Below are 22359 nucleotides of genomic sequence, written 5' to 3' on the forward strand. Positions count from 1 at the left end.
ATATGTGACCCTAAAGCATTTTTTATCAGAGTCCTACTTGCCCAGTTTTGTCAGGTGCCAGGAAATAAGGGAGCTCTCGCCTAGGAGAGCCCTCTGGTCAGAGTGGCCCCGCATCCTCAGAGTGGGAGATTCAGTCCATTTATACCTCCCTGGAGATCAATTCCGTAAAGCACAACACGTAGCTCACAGGACAGGATTCATTTTCAGTTGATCAACCGATTTGTTTGGAGACTAGTTCTTAACGTTTATTTCAATGGTTTAACGAGATAAATTTACAATCATTTTTCCTAAAGAAATTTTAAGGGGATCTTATTTTACCAACTTCCATGATGACACCTTCTTCAGAGAACTTAACCTACTCCTTCTGAAAGATCAAAATTCAGACCCATTTACTCTGAAACTGAATGCTCCACTACTTCTCTACTCACCTCCTCCATCACCCCCAAAACATTAAATAAACTGGGGTGTTGTTTCTCTTTTTATTTCAGATGCCCAGGCCTGGTTGGTAAAAGTTTAACTGCGTAGGTAATTATTATGCGCTATATAAAGTATACTATGTGTCAAATGCTCTACCTAGCAGAGGATCTGCTGAAAGGCTTAAGAGGGAAAACTGCCAAAGGGAATTTCTCACCTTCCTGCTGGGCACACAGGACCTGAAGCTCAGTGCCAGATGTTCCCTGTACCTCCTTGTGCTGGTGAATCTAAGCCTGAATTACTATTCTTTGTCCAATAAATTTAGACAACAAATTAAGCATGAGTACTGCTTTCATAGTAGCCTTAGCCAAACAAAAATGTGAGCATTTAGTTTTGTAAACATCTATACAAACATAGAACTTTTGTGTGAGAAAAAGTTACAAATCAATGATAATATTAAATAAAGCCAATGCTTTAGAAGTGATACAGAATAGGCAATTCCCAGAAGACAAGTATTTGAGTGGCTGAAAAACAGATCTGTAAAAAGGTCAATCTCAAGCAAAAGTCAAATTAAAATGAGACATACACATTTTAAAATTGCAGTTTTTAAAAATGTATAAGAAATGTGCTAAGAAGTTGACATTCATACAGTGCTATTCAGCTGATAGCTTTTTTAGAGAAAAATTTGGTAATATGCCCCTAAAACCTTAACAAATTTTAGACATGAATCCTAGCTATTCTACTTCTTAGAACTCTAAGGAAACAAGAAGAGATGGCCAAAGACTTATGTACTAGGATTTTTCTATGATGATGATAGGCTGGAGAATCCAAATGTCACAATGAAGAGGTAATAATATAAAAAATGGTATGTGATACAACAGACTCCTATGCTATAATTTTTATGACATGTAACATGCTTGTAACATGTTAAATTAAAAATGGCACCAAAATTGTTTAAAATACAACTATTTTATTTTTAAAGCATACATAAATGCATAGCAAAAACCTATGCACATTAAAATGGTATTAGTCATTATCTGTGAGAGGCAGACTGATCAGTGACTTACTTCCTTATTCACATTCTTATTCTTAACTTTCCAACCCATATGTGTGGCCTATCGGATTTGTAAAAATGATGAAAATCCAAGGCATAGGATTTGAAGGCATATATTTCTATGCCCTGCTACGAACAGACTCAGTTTTAATATCTCCTTAGGTTCTGATATAAGACGATTCTCCGAAAAGCCCCAAGCCAACTTAATCTGAAGAAGCAGATAAAGAGTAGTTGTCAGAACAAGAATTCGATACCAGTTAAGTCACTTTTCCCAAATTTACTTCTAATAAGTCCTTGTTAAAAAGCAAAGGTTCAAATGTTTTAGTGTTATTGAAAGGATTAGCTCACTGCTGAGAGAGAATATAAAAAAAAAATTCTATATTAAAGCCAACTAACTCAATCTTATTTTTAAATGTCACCAAATATGGGTTCTCTCAAATTAAGCCATCCAATTGGTAGTATCTGGTGGCTGATTCTGCTTAACTCTACTAAATATAAATCATTACCTTAAGGAATCAGTGGTATATTTTATTCTTATTATTCTTTGGTGTTTTGTTAGTGATCATAAAATTGGACTTGACTTTGAGGACAGGACTGACAAAGAAAGGACACTTAGTCCCATGGACCTTTCAGTCCTGGGAGTCTGTGGCTACTAATCCTTCAACATTTTCAATAAGTTTATGTTTTAGTTATAAATCAGTTATATGTAAACAAGGACTTTAAAGAATCTTAAAACATAAATCCTTTTTAATTCTGAATTTTGACTCTCTACATTTTAAAATAATTCAGTCAAATAAAATAAAAGTAAATTAGTCTTTTGTGTGGCAGATGAAACACACCCGCATACATGGATTAAATGATTTTTTTCTTGAAGGATTTCGTTATAATCTCCACTTGTAATGTAACACGGGAACAAAATAGTTGCGCCAATTACTCAAAATTAAGTTCCACTTCTTAATTTACAAGCTTCCATTTTATTCTATCAATTCTTAGCTGTCACGGACTCAGAAAATTATTACAGCTGTCAATAGGAAGATTGTTTTAGGGGTACAGATGGCTGTCCTTTTATAGGCCAACTTAATGACTTGTTCTTATCTAATCTGTCATCTGTTATTTAGTTGTCATTATGAACTTTTTGGGTTCCGTATCAATCAATTTTCCATGTTTACTAAACAGATGGCTTTATTTGGGAAAAAAAAGCAAAGCAAGAAAATGACATTACATGATTAAAAAATTTCAAAAGGCTACATACAGTTTTTAATGTTCCTAAATGAAATGAAAAATTGCTCTTAAAAAAACTCAATTTGAAGTCAAATGAAATAGATTTTAAAACTCAATGGACATGCAAAGAAACAATCAGTAGCAGCTATCTACAAATCAAACAAATTACTTCCAAAACAGCGATAGGTTATTCTTTCAGTTTTTGTCTCAAAAATGTTTTAAAATTTATCTTGACAAATAGAGATGGCAAATGTCAATGATGCAACTCATCAATTCAGAAGCTCTTTATGTTATAATTCACATGTGTACCTCCTTTGTCTAGTATTTGTTATCTTATTTACAGAGAAGGTAATTACATAAATACTTCCATTTAGTAAAAACTGTTGCTTATCTTTGTCTGTTTATGATGACGTTGTTTAATCCCTGGGTCATTATCAAATCGACACCCAAACTCAAGAAACATAATGGAAATTGCAAAGGGCTTGCATCAATGAGTTCAGAGATCCCAAAAAAAATAATTGGCATGTGCTCTGAAAGAACACTGAGTTCACACTGTACCAGAGAAAGAACTTGACAATTTTAAGAAACTAAAATATATAATCATAAAATAATTTTGTTATATTTATGAGAGGTATTTAAAATTGTATTTGTTCAGGAAGGATATTTACCAAGTCTTGGGATTTGCTCTATCACCTCCAAAGTATGCTGTAAAAGTGCCAGAGCAGAGCCTCCTGAAACAGTTTTCCAGTGCCATACTAAGCACATCTTCCATTGTAGAACAGATTGCATTTAAAATTCTTTTACTTGCCCAAGTTGAAGGCTCCTGAGCAGCAACAAAACCAACAGTAAGAAAGAGTATGAATGATAGCCTAATTCTCTATGTTCTTCATACAACATAGAAGAACTTAAAATGGTAAGCCAATTTTTCGAAAAGGACAAATCATTTGAAGGATTTCTTTCTTATATGATAACCAGAGTAAAATTTAAGACTAGTGTAGGAAATTGTCCTGCCACTCCATTCTAAGCTGTGTGTTAAGTATTCCACCAGCTTAATGAGAATACCATGAAATATAAAATGTCTATTTCAATACAAGGTATTCAGAAGCTTTAACAGAAGCTACAAAAAGAAAACTAAAAACAGATACTTGATTGAGACTGACAAAAATCTTCTATTCCCTCTTATGGAAAATTAAAACAAAATGGGATATTACATATCAGGAAGCCAGAGACATAAAAGCCAAGAATACAGAGTAAATCATAAGAATGCATTTACAGAAACTTAGAATAAGAATTTTACCTTAAATACTTCTCTTAGGTTTTCAGCTCACATTTTTCAGGCAGAGAATATCTATTTGATGTCAATTGTGTGACTAGAACTGGGCCAGGTGCTTTAAATGTCATGGATCAATATCAGATAACTAGTGAAATCAGTGCAAACTCAACCAATGAAGCTCTCAAAGCAATTAAGTTGAAAAACCACATTTTAGAGGAGAACCATACAACACAGTCAGGTTCTAGTTCAAGTCATGTTTTTTTCCTTCAGATCTGCTGGTCCATGATAAGTTTTGATGTGTCTAAAATACTATGTAGCCATTCTTAAGTGATTAAGAAACTTGGGATTTTTAAAAATAATCAGGTCTTCCCCAGGTAAACACCATCCAAGATCATTTTTTTTTTTTTTTTTTTTTTGAGGCAGACTCTCACTGTGTCACCCAGGCTGGAGTGCAGGGGCGTGATCTCAGCTCAGGCAAACTCTGCCTCTTGGATTCAAGCGATTCTCCTGCCTCAGCCTTTTGAGTAGCTGGGATTACAGGTGCCCGCCACCACACATGGCTTTTTTTTTTTTTTTTTTTTTTTTTTAGTAGAGACGGGGTTTTTCCAAGTTGGTCAGACTGGTCTTGAACCTCTGACCTCAGGTGATCCACCAGCCTTGGTCTCCCAAAGTGGTGGAATTACAGGCATGAGCCTCCGCGCCCGTCCCAAGATCACTTTTAATGGGTCTCAACACACTAAATGATGATTTCTCAACAAAGTTTTACATACTATATAAAGATTAGTTGACAAATTCTCACTCAAAGCCAGGAAGGTCAGTCCAACATGAAAATATTCTGTGGATGTTGTACTTTGGCATAGTATTCTCTGTAGTGTAAATTTTCATATTGATACACGTATTTAACATATTGCATAAGCATATTTTAAAATTTTTGAACTATGTTCTACTGTTAATTTTCACAACACTTAATCACATGGCCATCATAGTTTTTGCATACGACTATCCCGTTGTTCAAGAACGGTTTTAGCATTCCACTTCTCTCCATCATACTGGCTTGAACTGACCTTCTCCCAGTAGATAAATGACCCTCAAAATGTGGTCCTAGAACAGCAGCATCAGCATCACCTGGGAACATGTTAGAAGTTCAAACTATAAACCTCCAACCCAAACCTCGGGAATCAAAACTCTGGGGAGAAGGCTTAGCAATTTGTGTTTTATTGTGTCCTCCAGGTGTTTGGAGAACCATATGAGTTTTGAGAAAGAATGCACTGGATCTTATTGTTTTCCAAGGTAAAGTCCAATTTACTTAGCTTGGTATTCTTCACTGCACCTACTAGCATCCTCAGCATTAACAAGCACTTAGTACATATTTGTGATTTAAAATAGACTAAAATATTCTAAAGACAGAACTCATTTTAGAGAATAATCCTTTCCAGGCAGTATTTGGAGATTTTTATACTAGAGATGTATTTGAATGAGAAGTTTCCTTTCCTAAACCTATTGCTAGGTTCTGTGAACTTGCCATTAATTTAAACCAACGATGGACCACAGTCAGAATGAAGAAAGATGATGAAGAAAAAAGCAAAGAAGAAAAGAAAACCACTCTATTCCTTCTGGCATTTGGCACAAAGATCTCAAGTGTTTCCTATACCCTTAAGAAGTAAATCGCACTGAATTATGATAATTCAGGAAGTATTTGTGCGAGCCTACACAAAAAAAGTTAAAGCCATAGTATTCTGACATAATCAAACTCAGCATTATTTCAGAAAGAGATAGTGAAAGGCTAAAAACCACTCCTAAGAAGGGGAAGATAACACAGATACAACATGGTATGTCTATACTTCTTGGTGCCCGTGCATTTCTCAGCCGGCCTCTGCATTTGTGACACATCAATCAAAACTCTGGACTTGGGAGCCAGTTGAACTGGGTTATAATCGGGTTCCGGTCTTCACTAGTTACAGGTCTTTGGGGGAAATTATTCATCTCCTTTGTGCCTGACTGTCTTCATCTATAAAGTGGAGTAATAATGGTAACTAACTCATAGAACTGATGGCAGATTTATATTCAATAATGTGTGTTGCAAATGCCCAGTAAATGGCAGTTTGTTTCTATTTGTCTATAGGAGGTGTTGAGGGGTTGTGGTCCACTTGTTGAAGCAAAAGGACATAAAGCAAAAGGTCATTAAGTGATGGGTGGGATCCCATCAGTGCTTGCCCAGCGATGAGGACACAGCAGGTACTCCAGAAGTGTGAGCCTAATCACATGCATTATGCTACAGTACAAAGAAGCCTTCACCAAGGGTCATGGTTGTGAATTAAACAGCAGAGATTTTGCCACATCACAGAACAGACTGTCTTGACTTCATGATATTTGGATACGAAACGGAGAAAATTAAATTTCTGAAATATATTATTTCTTTGAATAACAAAATAACTTTTTCTAATTCTATGACAGCCCATGAACCCATCACCACAGCAATCCACACACCACTTGTTTTCAGCCAAAGAGATAGGAGCAAAAGGTTCTGGTATTTATCATCTGGGCTTTATCTTTTTCTTGATAGATTATGAAATTCCAGTATCCTCCAGACAGGCCCATTTTCATGAAACCAACCACTGTCTTTCCTAAAAGCACAGCAGCATCACAGGCAAAGGTCCCAAGGTAAAAGAATTTTATTTATCAGGTTGGCTTTCTAAGACAAGTCAATAAAATCCAATAATGATGGGAAATGCAGGATGTATCAGAGATCCTTGAAAGCAATTAGCAGAGAGCATGGATGAAAAGCAATTATGCAAACACTAGGACATTCAGGAGTATTTTTCAAGCTGTAGGGAAATGACAGATCCCACTTTGGACAAAGAATACAAACGTGAAGTTTGAAAGTTCCCCGTTAGGTGCATCTACCATTTCCATTATATTTATATATTAAGCTTTTTTAGGGCTTCTATTAAACTTCATAATCTTCATATTTATGACCACAACTTAACAATTAATCAAAATGCTTAACACTAAAAGAGTCAAAGTTTAAGTAAGGGTGGGCAAGAAACTTTTTCTTTGAGATGGAGTCGCACTCTGAAACAATCTCAAAAAGCCTTCAGAAGGTACAAATTAGCTGGCTGTATAAAGACAAATGCAAGCTGAGGAGGTTCAAGGAAAAAGGGAAAGAATGCTAAGAGAGGGAAACATGAGAGAAGGCACTGGGGCCAATAACGCACAGAGTTCAGATACTAAACAGGGGAGTGATCAATTCAGCCCAGATGAATGTTATGGTAGAATAGAAAAATGCACGTCTTTGACTCTGAGAGCCTGGGTTTTAATTCTGTCTTTCTATAACTTTTGGTAAGGCATGTAACTTCACTGGGATTCACTTCGAGCACCCACAAAATGAGGGCAATGATGCCTATCCTGTGAAATAGGTAACTAACATATGGCAGCTATAATACCTAGTAGGCATGCAAACTCTTTTCTCTTCCCCTTATCAAGTCAGAAGCCTGTTAATTCAAAATCAATATGGCCAAAGCCAAATTCACAACATCTTCTCACGAGCTTTCCTCCTTAACCAACCTGTCTTACCAGCCGAGCCACCTTGTCTCCACTGACCCAGGCTTGGAATGTCTGACTGGTGGCTGTCTCAACTTCACCTTCAAAACAATTGCCTGCTCAAGTTATATCCCTTTCAAATAATTCATTTTGATTCCTTATTCCTGTTTTGTCAACTGCAACCCAAACCTAAGTCTGAATTATGGAAAAAGCCTTCTGTCCAACCCATGTGATTCCTACTTTTCTTCCCACAAATTCATATACATCCTACTGCTTAGCTTATCTTTTTCAAATTCTGGTGTAATATGTCCTGGCAATGGCTCCCTGTTTCCTACTACTCAGTAATTTATTCATCCATTCATCCAATAAACAGTTACTGGATATTCACCATATACCAAGTACTATGCTATGTACTGAAGATGCAAAAACGAGTAAGTCATGCCCTTGAGAGTCCAGAGGGGAGAAGCAAACAGATGGATTACAAAATACAATGCTATAAAAAAGAGACAAAACTAGAAATTCACTTTATAAGATGAACACTTTATAAAATCTCACAGAAATGGTGCTGTATTTGAACAGCATCTCAAGAAATGAGAGATGGAGGTCAGGCAAAAAAACAAAGTGGAGAAGGGCACTATTCTTCAAGGGCACACACACAAAAAATACCCCAGTGTTTTCTAAATAAAAGACACCCCCCTCTGACTACAGAGGAGGTTGAACGGATTTCCTGCAGCAGTAAGTATGTAAATGACCGACTAGCTAGGATGCAAGACTTCCCACCTTTGACCAACCAAGTAAACAAAGGACATATTCTTCATAGAAGATGCAGTGGCAACAGGTGAGAGCTTCTTTGGGCAATTATTGAGTCAGTTATGTGGGTAAAGGGGTAGAGATTCAAAAACCAAACAAACAAGAGACAACGAAAGCAATACGGTATTTCAGACATGGACCCCCGCTGGCCGGAGAGAGAGACAGATTTTACACCTCAGTGACAGTGAACACACAACTTAGACCATTTAAAATAAAAATTCTTACCACATCTCTCCTGACTCCTATAAACGCTAAAGGGCAACACTAAAGAAGGATTAGTCCTTTTGAAGGAAGTGAGCTTTTAAACCACCTCACATCTCATGGGAATCCATTCATGAGAAAGTCAAATGCAGAAGTGTGTTCCACTCTAGCCCTCATTTACAGAGGTTTTCTCCTTCCATTCTTAAGTGACACAAGTTAACTCAAAATTGGCAGCATCACGCAGTCACTCAACCAAACTGTACACACATCTCCTGCCATGGGTGTCACAAATCTGTGGTTAATACTGAGATTTAAAAAAAAAATAATTTTATTGTGTGTATTTGAAGTTTACTGCATGATATTATAGGATATATATAGATAGCAAAATGGTTACTAAGTGAACCAAATTAACATATCATCTCACATGGTTATTTCTTGTGCATGACAAGAGCAGCTAAAATATACTTCCTTAACAAAATCCCTATTACAATACAATTTTGTTAACTCCAGTCATTACATTATACACTTTGGCTCTTTAAACTTATTAATCCCACGTATCTGCTGCTTGATATTGAGATTTAACACTTAGAAGCTAAGAGCATATCAAATATGAAAGCTTTTCTGTTCAAATTGTTTTTTGGAGGGCAACAAAATGTCTTGTTTTAATTTCATTTTCAGAACAAATTGATTTATCTTACCATGATTTTTATTTCTAGCAAGCATGATACGACCAGGTATGAGCTTATTGTGGATAAGGATGGTGTGTTAGTTACCCCTTTATCCCAGCACAGGGTCGGCCATTTGAGTGTTCAGTAAATTAATCATGAGAGAGAATAGTACATGAGATACATGTCCTATATTTTTATCACCTAGGTGAATGGAGTTGAACACCTCATCTATTCAATGGTACCTCCAATTTTATTAACTTTTCTGAGACTCATTTCCTTCATCAATAAAATGTGGATCCAACTGCCTTCCTTACATAGTTATAGAGAGGGATAAATAGGGCATGGTATACAAAAAGTCAAATGAGTCTTTAATAAATAGGAGACAAATCCCGAACCAAAGGAGGGGCAGAAAGGCCCTTGTTAGAGAAATCAGAAGTTAAACCACCATAACAATGTCCATCAACAGCAGAGAACTTCAGAAGGTATCCTCAGCCTTTTGGAAATGTCCTTTAATTTATTCATGTTGGGTAATCTAGCATTCGAAAAGGAACGATGCTGTTAAGTTCGATTGTAGATATTCATTATAGGAGCAGAATGAGTGACAGGTAACAGTTTCCAGGGAAGAAAAAGACAGTACCAAATAAAGAGTTGCGTATTACCAAAAAAAAAAAAAAATGAGATTCTAGAAACTATCATTAGAGTGAACCAGCAGAATGGGAAAAAAATTTTGCAATCTACCCATATGACAAAGGGCTAATATCTACAAAGAACTAAAACAGATTTATAAGAAAAAAGCAAACAACCCCATCAAAAAGTGGGTGAAGGATATGAACAGATACTTTTCAAAAGAAGACATTTATGCAGCCAACAAACGTATGAAAAAAAGCTTATCATCACTGGTCATTAGAGAAATACAAATCAAAACCACATTTAGATACCATCTCATGACAGTTAGAATGGCGATCTTTAAAAAATCTGGAAACAGCAGACAGTGGAGAGGATGTGGAGAAATAAGAACATTTTTATACTGCTGGTGGGAGTGTAAATTAGTTCAACCATTATGGAAGACAGTGTGGCAATTCCTCAAGGATCTAGAAATAGAAATTCCATTTGACCCAGCAATCCCATTACTGGGTATATACCCAAAGGATTATAAATTATTCTATTAAAAAGACACATGCACGTGTATGTTCATTTCGGCACTGTTTACAATAGCAAAGACTTGGAACCAATGCAAATGCTCATCAATGATAGACTGGATAAAGAAAATGTGGCACATATACACCATGGAATACTATGCAGCCATATAAAAGGATGACTTCATGTCCTTTGCAGGGACATGGATGAATCTGGAAACCATCATTCTCAGCAAAATGACACGAGAACAGAAAACCAAACACTGCATGTTCTTACTCATAAGCGGGTGTTGAACGACAGGAACACACAGATACAGAGAGGGGAACATCACACACTGGGGCCTGTCGGTGGTGGGGGGGCTAGGGGAGGTATAGCAGGGGGTGGGGGATTGGGAAGTGACAACATTAGAATACCTAATGTAGATGATGGGGAATGGATACAGTAAACCACCATGGCATGTGTATACCTATGTAACAATCCTGCAAGATCTGCACACGTACCCCAGAACTTTAAGTATAATTTAAAAAAAATACTGATTTAAAACTTAAAACTATGTATAATTTTGCATTGATCTTTATGAATCTCTAAAGCAACATGGAAAACTGCTGAACTTTTCAAAACAAATCTAACCATGTTATCGTTCTGTTTTTATTTCAAGTAATGGCTACAACGTATTGAACATATAACCAAGCAATGTATGCCAGACGCTATATTAACTGCTCTATATGGATCTCATTTATTCCCTCAACTCTGACATGTATATTACCGCTATCCCTGTTTTATAGCTGAGTAAACCTGGAGATGTGGAGAGGTTACATTGTTTTTCCAAGGTTATACAGCTAGAAAATAAGAGGCAGCTAGAACTTGAGCACACTGAATTCTCATGGTGTCACCATAAAGCCTCTGGACTGGGAATCTCCTGTCTCCATCACTCCTTACTCTGTTCCCACTCTGCTCTGTGCCCCAGGAGTCTGGCCTCTATGAACTCCAAAAAGCTTCCCTGGTCCCCTTGGCTTCAGTGAGTTTGGATGATAGAATCCAGGCAGGAGATGAGAAGGAGGGAAGAATAGGTTAGGTTATTTATTCCTCTGGGTCCTTCCTGGAAGGTCACTTCAGTCTGACTTCCTCAATGGAAGGTCACCACCCCCTAAAGGCAGGCTCTTCTCCATACCTCTGTCCTTTGAGGTTTCCACAACTGCTCCCTCCCCTTGTCCCTAGGTCAAGGGGTGGTCAAAGCTCTGCCATTACTGATCTCAGTTTCTACAACATCACCTGTGGTTTCCCTACACCCAGCCCACAACTTTGTAAACAGTCCCATTGTAAATAAACTCTTTAATATATCCTGATTCTAACGTGCCATCTGGTTCCTCTTGGAAATCTTGACTGATACAACCTTCCTAATAAGCCTTTGCCCTAGGAGTATCAAAATAACTGTTCTCCAATAATTCCATGCCTTTCTACACCTGTGTGTTTGTGTATTCCAGGCTGCTTCCAAGTGAAATGCTCTTTCCCATTTTCTCTGCTGGCAAATTCTAACTCCTTCTTTATGACTTATCAAGGCAGTTATTTTTTCCAAACTTCCTTTGACCCCCCCTCCTTGCAACGGGAAAAATAATGGGCTTTTAAAAATCATACTCTGTAAGCATCTACAACTGGGACAACATATTATATTGTATACACATGAGAGTGGCAAAATCTCAGCATGTACCACTCTTCCTGGTATGCAGTAGGTAAAACAAATGATCAGTGGAGCCTTGAATGAATATATGCTGTTGTATATGTTCTTTATTCTGCTCTACCCAGCAAATTAATGCCACAGGCATTCCATTGAGCAACACAGAAGCCCATACATATCCATGCTGGTTCATCTTATGTGCCAATTTTGACTGAGCTAAGAGACACCCAGATAATTGATTAAACATTATTTCTGAGTACGTCAGTGAGGGTGTTTCCAGAAGAGATTAGCATTTGAATTAGTGAACCGGGTATAATAGATATGCTTTCCCAATATGGATGGACATCAATTAATTGACTGAAGGGCTGGAAAGAACAAAAAGGTAGACGAAGGGAAAATTCACTCTCTTTGAGCTGAAACGTTCACCTTCTGCTACTTTTGGACACTGGTGCTCCTGGTTTTTGGACTTGGGCCTTAGATTAAATAACACCATAGGGTTTCTTGGTTCTCCAGCTTACAGAGAACAGATCTTGAGACTTCTTGGCCTCCATAACTGCATGAAACTATTTCATATATATATGTGTGTATCTATCTATCCATCCATCCATCCATCCATCCATGTTGTTGGTTTCTGGTTCTGTTTTCCCTCATATATTATTACATATAAAGAGAGTATTATATATATGTAATAGTAAGACCTAATATAGTATATAACACAATATATATATATATCATACTAAGACCTCTAAAATGAGATATTTCTAGAAAATCTAAATTCTACATAAATTTATTATTTCTTTATAAAAATGCATAGTGAGCAGAGGGAAGGCAAGTAACAAGATATAATTTGAATGTAAGCTTGCAGGTTACATGTTCTCTTTAACAACTTGATTTACTAAAAAAATACTTGCTTAAACCTTTGAAAAATATAAGTTGTTTTTCAGTAGTTCATTATATCATCATTGAGTTTTAAATTCTATCACAATTCACTTTTTAAAATAGATCTTAAAGCCACACATATTTACATTAAAATAGTAACTGATTCATACTTACCTAAATAGCTTAATGACTCATTAAAACAACTTTCTTTTCTGTTAGGTCGTATTTCTTCCTTTACTCATAATTCAGATCTCATGTCATTAGTTATTTCCAAAGAAGGATGTATTACAGTCATAGACCATTTCTGTTCTTAGAACTTAGGGTGCTGTCTCTTTCAGAGCAAAATATCAAATCATTGAAAGTTTTCATAGAAATGTTAAACACTGGTCTTAGATCTGAAGATTTATTATTAAGACATGGTTTCTCAGAAAGTCAGTTCCTGGTCTAGTGTGTTTAAATGATTTGATTCTGCATGTTTAGTAACTTTAGTTCACGCTCAATTGATTTCACTATGCAACGTATTTCCTCCTCTCATGAAAGTACATAACAATACCCCTGATTAACAGCTTAATCCATGCAGCATGTAACATTCATAGATGCTAATACCTCTTTGAAGGGCACTTAGTATTTAGAAATCATTTTGCCTCTACTGAATGACCAAACCATGGTGTTCAAAATAAGACATATGCCTGATATAATAATACAGCAAGTACATATTTGTCAGTAAGTGGATATTGCTTTGCATGATTTAGTTTCATTTCAGAAAATGAGTCCTCAAGAAAGTCTACAAATCACTCTTTTGTGTACCAATGAAATTTCATGAAATGGGCTATGTTCAGGACCCCTCCCCAACTCTTTTTCTTTGAGATGGAGTTTCACTCTGTCACCCAGGCTGGGGTGCAGTGATGTAATCTCAGCTCACTGCAACCTCTGCCTCCCAGGTTCAAGCGATTCTCCTGCCTCAACCTTTTGAGTAAGAGAGACACGTTCACCGTGTTGGCCAGTCTGGTCTCAAACTCCTTACCTCAAGTGATCTGCCTGCCTTGTCCTCCCAAAATGCTGGGATTTTAGGCACGAGCCACCCATCCCAGACTGCTAACCCTTTTTCATGTGCAATTTCATTTGATGCTTGCTATGGTTTGAATGTCCCCTCCAAAATTCATACTGAAATTTAATTACAGGAGATAGGCCCGCTAAGAAGTGATTAGGTTATGGCAGCTCTACCCTCATGAATGGATTAATGCTATTATCACTTATCATGGGAGTATGTTAGTGGTGCTGGAAATGACTTTGTTATAAAAGCAAGCTTCCTCTTATATTCTCTTACTCTTCTGCCTTCCACTCAGGCCATGAGATGAACCTCACCAGACACTGGCATCATGGTCTTGGACTTTCTAGCTTCCAGAATCATAAGCCTGTATAAACCTCTTTTCTTTATAAATTACCCAGACTGTAGTATTCTTCTACAGAAGCAGCACACAGATTAAGACAATGCTATAGATGGCAACACCACCAAAATCAAAAAGGCTAATGAGCTAGCTGAGGCTCTGATTTCTAATCCCACGTTCTTCCCATTAAATCATGTTGTCAATTCATATAGGTTGAGGCTATACATAGGCTAAATGAAAGTATCCATCTGACTGATTCAACTGAGATTCTACTTTGCTCCATTATATTTGTTCTCTAAGGAGAGTGAAGAAGAAGAAAAGGAGAGGTTTTTGATTTAGGCCATCATCACTGAGCCTCATCAACAGTAAACTAATCTATAAAATGAGCTCAACCTTCCCCTAAAAATACTAAATACTCATAGATACTGGACTGGCCCTTTGATTTTAATTCTCAGAAGATCAGTGTTTTTAATGTTTTATCATTAGTTCTTTTTAATTAAGTCAGGTAATAATGCTGCCTGGACATTCAATCCCCAAATGAATGGCTTCAATTATCCCAGGACCTGTTTCTCAATCAAGAGCCAAAGCCCTTGGACCAAATAGCTAACATTCCTCAAAGTAACTCTAGATTATTTTCTGTAAAGAATTCAAAGAATATTACATCTTAGTTAATTTTTTAGGGAATGCACTGTTTTCATTGAAAGGGAATTTTTGGTAATTGTTTTTCTTTCTAAAGATATTAGAAAGTCAAATAAAACTCTTAGTCTGAAAAACCAGGAGGTAAGAAAATCTCACACTGAACCCCCTCAGATTATGTTCTTAGTCAAAATATGTTTGATGCATTTGAAACACTTGATGCCTTTACAAACAAACTTACTTTGATTTATTACATGAAATTATAATTAGCTATTTTAATTCTTTCTGTTTCCCTCCCTCCCTCCTGTCCTCCCTTCCTCCCTCCCTTTCTCTCTGAGATAGTCTCACTCAGTTTTCAGGCTGGAGTCAGCAGCACAATCTCAGCTCACTGCAACCTCCACCTCCTGGGTTCAAGCCATTCTCCTGGCTCAGCCCCCTGAGTAGCTGGGACTATAGGTGCCCGCCATCACATCCAGCTAATTTTTGTATTTTTAGTAACGATGGGGTTTCACCATCTTGGCCAGGATGGTCTCCATCTCTTGACCTTGTGATGTGCCCACCTTGGCCTCCCAAAGTGCTGGGATTATTTAATTGCTTATTGTTGTTTTAAAATATACAATTTTTATTAACTGAAGCAAATATTACATGGAGTGACCTATAGAAACTTTACAAAGGATGAATTTTGGCAAATGTATACACACATTAAATGAAAGCTCTAATCAAGTTATGGAATACTTCTACCACCCTAGGAAATTCCCCAGTGCTCACCTGCAGTCAAGCTTCACCTCTTTCATGGAAACTGCTGTTCTGATTTCTATCACCTTAAATAAGTCTTGCCTATTCTTGAAATTAATATGAAGTATGTACACTTTTGTATTGAAGTTCTTTCAACTATTTAGAGAAGTCCACCATGCATTTACATGTATCAGTGGTTTTTCTTGTTATTGTTGAAATACTTTTAATTCCATGAAATGAAAATCTAACATTTTATCTATTCTCTTGATGGACTTTTGGGGTATTTCCAGTTTAGAATCTTTACAAGTAAAGCAACTATGAATATTTGTGTAGCAAATCTTCTGTGGATATATATTTTTCTTTTGTAGGGGTAAATACCAGGGAATAAAACTGTTAAATTATAAAACATGTATTTTTCTTTTTAAAGAAACTGAGGAACTGTTTTCCAAAATGATTGTACCATTTCATATTCCCACTAGCTATGTTTAAGTATTTCTATTAGTCTATGATCTTATTCACTGGATGTTTTAATTTTAGCTCTTCAAGTGGATATAGAGTGGTATCTCATTCCTGTTTTGATTGTGCACTTTCGTGGTAAATAATGATACTGAGCACCTTTTAATGGAATTACTGGTCATTTGAAAACATATACATATTCATTTATTTATCTAGGCATTCTATCTGTTAAAATATTTCACCTTTTATGTTGTCTTATTGGGGTGTTTATTATGAAATGAAGTATAGGAATTTATATATAGACACATATGTTCTGCATACATGTCTTTTGTCAGATATATGTATTTTAAGTATTTTTCTCCAATCTGTAGCTTGCATTTCTATTTTCTTAATTGGATATTTTGATAATCAGAAGGTTTTTATTTTAATAAAGTTCAATGTATTAACTTACTTTTTCCTTTTATAGCTTAGTGCTTTTAGTGTGCTCTTTTAGAAATCTCTGCCTAAGACTGTAAGATATTTTTCCTCTAATTTGTTATAGAATTTCTACAGTTTTTGCATTTATGTATAAATGTATAAAGCATCTCAAAATAATTCATGATTTTTTAACTTTTCTTCTGTTTAGATAATTTCTATTGATATGGCTCAAAGTTCACTGACCTTTTAGCATGCTTTAGCATGCAGAGTCTAGTTGGCTGTTAATTCCATTCAGTATATTTTAATCATGGCATTTTTCTTTCTTTTTTTTTTTCCTGAGACAGGGTCTCACTCTGTCACCTGGGCTGGAGTGCAGTGGCATGATCAGAACTCAGTGCAACCTCAACCTCCTAAGCTCAAGTGATCCTCCCACCTCAGCCTCCTGTGTAGCTCAAATCACAGGTGTGCACCAGCATGCCTTGCTAATTTTAATTTTTCATAGAGATGGACTCTCACCATGTTACCCCTGGCTGGTCTTGAACTTCTATCAAACAATTCTCCCACCCCAGCCTCACAAAGTGCTGGTATTACAGGCATGAGCCACCATGCCCAGACATGACACTTTCTGATCCTAGAATTTCCATTTGATTTTTATGGCAGTTTTTAGGTAAGATTCTTCATCTGTTCATGAGTAGTATCCATGTTTTCCTTTAAGTTCTTTCACAATATTATAATGGTATGCTAACTCTAATATCTTAGTAATCTTCCATCTGTTTTCAAGGATTGTTTTCATTAGTTGTCTTCTTCACATGTATTATAATTATGAATGATACACATCCTAAGGTGTCTGAATTATCTTTTCTTCCCTTATCGTACTGAATATTTTTGTGGCAGGCATTTAAATTATTGGCAGATCCTCTTGATCCTTTCATGCTTGTTTTTATACTCTGCTAGAGTGGGCCTATTTGGTTTTATTCTTCACTTTAGATTGTGATTTTCCTAAGGTATGTCTCTTCTATAGCACCAGCTGAGTTTCTAAGCGGTTGAGCAAGACCTTCTACTCTGGCTAGGACAGGACTCCAATATCTCTCAGCAATGTATGACCTTCGGTGCCTCTGTTCAGAAAGTTCTGAAGAAGTCACCCTCTACTATGTCTTAGAGTCCCGCTCTGTGCATATACAGCCTAGCCATTGGCCAATGACACACAAGTCACCCTCATTAAACCAATATAAAGACAAGTTCAACAGTATTTTACAGAGCATCTTTTAAGCCACAGAGAAAAAATAGTCATGATTAACTATGTTGGCAATAACTTTAAGCTACATAGAAAAGATGTTTGTACCATATCTGTATTATCCTAATAGACAAAGGAATACACTACAGGAGTATGTGATTCACCATCTATGTTCAAGAGCTTTGAATCTCAATTCCTCACACCTAATGCCATTTTTTTCCTAATATGTAAAACGAAGAGCTGCTAGAAAAACTTATGTCATCTGTATTAAGTTTATGGTATACACTTGTATTAACAACATTTTTGGCCAAGATTCAAAATGACGTCATGTTTTCTAAAGCCCAATTCAGTTAGAACTTGAGGTCAAGCAAAGAAATCTGGTGTAAAAGCTGACATAAAAACAGATTTCCATTTCAACACACTTTCAGGTATTTTAGAAATTAACTGTTTGGCGTGTTTTTCTATTCATACTCCAGATCCTCTAGCCCAGTAAAATTACCTCCTCCTAGGGCTTTCATTAGTGTCAGTTCACTGAGGAGGCCCATGTCATTTCAAGGTCATTCCTGCTCATGAGTGTAAATATTCATCTAGATATCCATCTTGAATCCAAAAATTCCACAACAGAATTCCTTCTCTTCTTTCCATAAAACCCTGTACCTCTTCCTGAATCTGCAATCTGGCTGCCCTATGTACCTAGTCACCTAGAGGCGCACTCACGCCTCCTTTCTGTTCTTCCTTTCTTTATAGTACGGCTGGTCAAGTTTTCTAATTTATGTGATCTGTAGTCCTTTACATCTAGAGCCATTTAGTTATATATTATACAAATCTAAAACCATTCAGAGACAAGAGTGGTTAGGATTTTTACCTCATCTCATGATGATCCTCTAGCAAGTAACTGTAACTTTTCAAAAATTATTTTAAAATATTTTAACTGGCAACCTAACAGCTTGTTTATACCCAAATGACTATCTTAGTAAATCTGGACTCTAGAGATCATCTTCCATATTCCCCCTCAAGCTTCTCTCTCAGTCTTATACTCATTTGATAAAGCAGAAAGCCATGGAATGCCCTGCTTCTTTTGAATGTTCTACTGTACCCTGTTACTGGCACATCTAATACTGAGGGGCTACAAAAAGCATGGGTGGGGTTTATACCATTAGGACAAATACCTGTTTTAAAGCCCTGGTAGGTGCATAATCAGTATATGAATGGCTGATGGTGCAAATAATATTAATTTTAGTTACTACTTAATGAGCATTTACTATGCATGAAACAGCACGTTGAATGTTTCATACACGTGGTTCATTCAGTCCAGGAAGGCGGGTTACTGCATCTTTATAAGATAAGACAACTCAGAGGTGGGGAGGAAGGAGAAGCACGGCAAAACTCCAGGAGAAGGCTCAAATTTTACTGTTGCCTTGGACTTTAGCTCCCTTCCTTTCTCAGAAACAGCTTCTTGTTCACAGAGTAAAACTAGACTGCCTCTAATGCTGTCTCCACCTTGAAAGCTTCAGAATTTCAGTCAAAATGGTACTATAATCCATCTGTGAGGGAAAAAAATTAGATTTTACTTCATCATAAAATACTTATTAAAAATGCATTTTTAGCATAGCCAAAGGAAATGAGAAGAACTAAAGCAGTCCAAAGTACTTAGAAATACATAGACTGTGTTCCCCCTCAATGGTAGTTTTAATTTTTTAAATGATTTTTTAATTGATACATAATAGATATATATGTTCCGGTTACATGTGATAATTTAAGACAGTCACATAATTTGTAACAGTCTAAACAGTGTAAGTGTAATTCGGATACCCATCATCTTAAATATTCATCTTTTTTATGCTATGATTATTCTAACTATTAAATATTTTCTTCTAGCTATTCTTTTTAAGAGATGGGGTCTTGCTATGTTGCCTGGGCTGGAGTGCAATGGGTATTCACAGGCGACATCGTAGCTCATGGCAGCCTGAACTCCTGGGTTCAAGTGATCCTCTTGCCTCTGCCTTCCAAGGAGCTGAAAATACAGGCTCATACCACTGAGCCTAGCTCTCAAGTAGGGGGGTTGTAACTAAAACTATGTAGAGGTCACTCCATGGCTCTTCCTTTATTTTTCAATCTTATTGGAATGTAAAGTAATTACAACTTCTAACATTAAAGTTACCATTCTGCCCTACGATTTAACTTGGCAAATATAATAAAACTGCAAATCTATTTCCAAAGTATATTCAAAATCAGCCCCAGATAGCTGAGCATTCACAGATCAATTTTATGGCCATTTGCAAAGGGAGCAGGACATTGGGGAAGCGAGGAAAGATAGCAATGGCGAATTATTTGAGAACTTAACCTCATTTTAGCAGATTTCTGTGTTTTTTTTTAAGCTCAAAACGTTTACCCAACAAGTAAATCAAATGTAGCCTTCTGTACATACCTCATTAAAATTCTAATTTATTTTCTCATCAGAATCTTCATAATTATGTAAAAATTGGCAGGGCCCTGCTAGGGACACTTCCTATACTTTTATACCATAGCGCTCTTGAGCTTATAAACAAGCTGCAGTCAGAAGGCATTTTCATGACGTACCTCACTGCAGTGTGGAGGTGTCTCCAGAATGGCCTAACTGCATCATGTAGTTTTACCCAAATGGTCTCTGAACAAGAGTGCTGGAAGAGATGTCAATGCCTGAGCCCTCACCATGTTGTTTCCTAGCCTAAAAAGTAAGAAATGCGGACTATTCCTACCTCTTTCTGTGAGAAGACAGAAAATGAAGAGACTGGTTCATCTTTAAACCAACTTTCCAAGCTTACCGGAGCATAGTGCACTCCCCCTTCACTGCCACCCTCTTTTCTTTCCCTTGGAAATTCGTATTAGCATTCTACAGAACATCACTGAAAGGTTAATCTGATTGTGGCCACATCCATAATTTAGCTATTTAGAACATTATGTTAAAAAATAGAGTTAATGTCATGAGTCTGTCCGCTTCTCTCTATCTCGTTGTATTTTCCCCTTATCTTCTTGGTTTATTTTTCTTCCTCCATCTCCAACACATGTCCACAGTTGGATTTTAAATTATCAGTCCAAGACAAAAAGAGTCACGAGTACAAGCTCAGGTCCAGCTACTTCAATGGACAAACAATCAAAAGCTCTTTACTTCCTGATGGCCAAAATATATAAAATTAGTGACATCTACTTCAATATGCATTAACCTCTTTTTAAAAAGCACCTCTTTTATCTTCTGTTCTTAATTTGCTTTAGGATGTCTTATTTCTTCCTTATCTGTGGCTCCTACTCTATCACAGATGTTTTTTAAAAAAATGTTTTGAGGCTGATATGATCAGTGTACTTCCTCTGAAATTAAAGTTTCTTTTGATATTGAGTTCAATATATTCAGAGTGGAAATCAAATGACTTATGCTGGTTACAAAGATTTAAGTTAATAGAGATGAATTTAATACACTGGTGTTGGGTTTCACAATCAAATTAATAACTCATTTCTGTTCTACAGTCTATCAAATAAAAATGTCAAAATAACTGAATTTAAATCATATGAAATTTATGTATTCATTCAACAAATATTCATTAAATGCCTTTTATGTGCCAGATAATACTGGGCAATGGAGATACTTACGTAAATAGTGTAGACCCTACTCTTGCCTTCAACAGCTTCTAGTCTAGCAGAGAAGGCACACATTAATTCTGTATTTGTGTGTACCATGATCTGAGTGTGATAAATGCCAGGAGAGAAATGATGGGGCTGATACAGCTCAGTCTTTGGGTGGGGAGACTGGGTAAGAATGGGGTCAGAGAAGGATGACCTGAGAAAGTGACACGGAAGCTAAGACCTAAAGAATGAAAAGGGCTTTTAAAGTTCTGGATAAAGAGAACAGCATCAAACGCAAAGAAGGTTGTCCATCTGAGACAAGAGCAGGCCAGTGTGGTTGCAGTACAGAGAGCAAGGCAGAATGACATGAGATCAGGCAGAGAATAAGCAGAGCAACCATCATGGGAGCCCAGAGGCATCTTAGGTATTTCGAGCTTTCTGTTAAAAGCAATGGGAAGCCATGAAAGGTTTTTAAAGCCAGAAATGGACACGATCAGGTTGAGTTATAAGACGTCTCCCTAGTTCAGTGGAGAAACCACGCTTATCTTGGTGGTAGTAGGGAGGCCAGCAATTATCCCAAAAATGTCCATTAACTACTGGCAAAGGCACCCCTAGAAAAACATGCAATTAAGGAAAGCAAGGTGAAACTTCATTAGAAGCCCCCACAGCCTACAACATCTATCTAACCAGAATGCTATTCTGAAATCCCTCCTATTTTAAAGTTCTGGTTCCAACAACTCTAGAAGCCATGAAAGGATAGATTAAAGGCAGAAAGGCTGGTAGCAGAAAGACAAATAAGGAGGTGTTAGCCTAGGCACTTGGTCCTGATGGTTTGGGAAGTAGAGAAAGGTCAATTAAAATGAGCTATACAGAAGACGGAATCTCTAGTATGTGGTGAATCTGGTTACTGCAAGTGACTACACATATCTTTTAAAAAATTAATGGTTTTGGTTCCTCTTGAAATTTACATGACACTGGAATATGTTCATTTATCTGAATTATTTTTCTTACATATGACACATAA

General features: G+C 36.7%; 1 protein-coding gene across 42 annotated transcripts in view; it reads right to left on the bottom strand.

Moving 5' to 3' along the window:
- Positions 1-22359, bottom strand: part of FHIT (fragile histidine triad diadenosine triphosphatase) — a 1534178-nt gene that overhangs the window by 681504 nt on the left and 830315 nt on the right. Inside the window, exon 4 of one of the 42 annotated variants that reach the window (XM_078351380.1) lies at positions 3358-3512. The exons of the other annotated variants lie outside the window; for them this stretch is intronic. The gene's annotated coding sequence lies outside the window, so the exon portion shown is untranslated. The remainder of the gene's footprint in view (positions 1-3357; positions 3513-22359) is intronic. 42 annotated transcript variants of the gene reach the window in all.

The sequence above is a fragment of the Callithrix jacchus genome, chromosome 15, assembly GCF_049354715.1.
Source record: "Callithrix jacchus isolate 240 chromosome 15, calJac240_pri, whole genome shotgun sequence".
Taxonomy (NCBI): domain Eukaryota; kingdom Metazoa; phylum Chordata; class Mammalia; order Primates; family Cebidae; genus Callithrix; species Callithrix jacchus.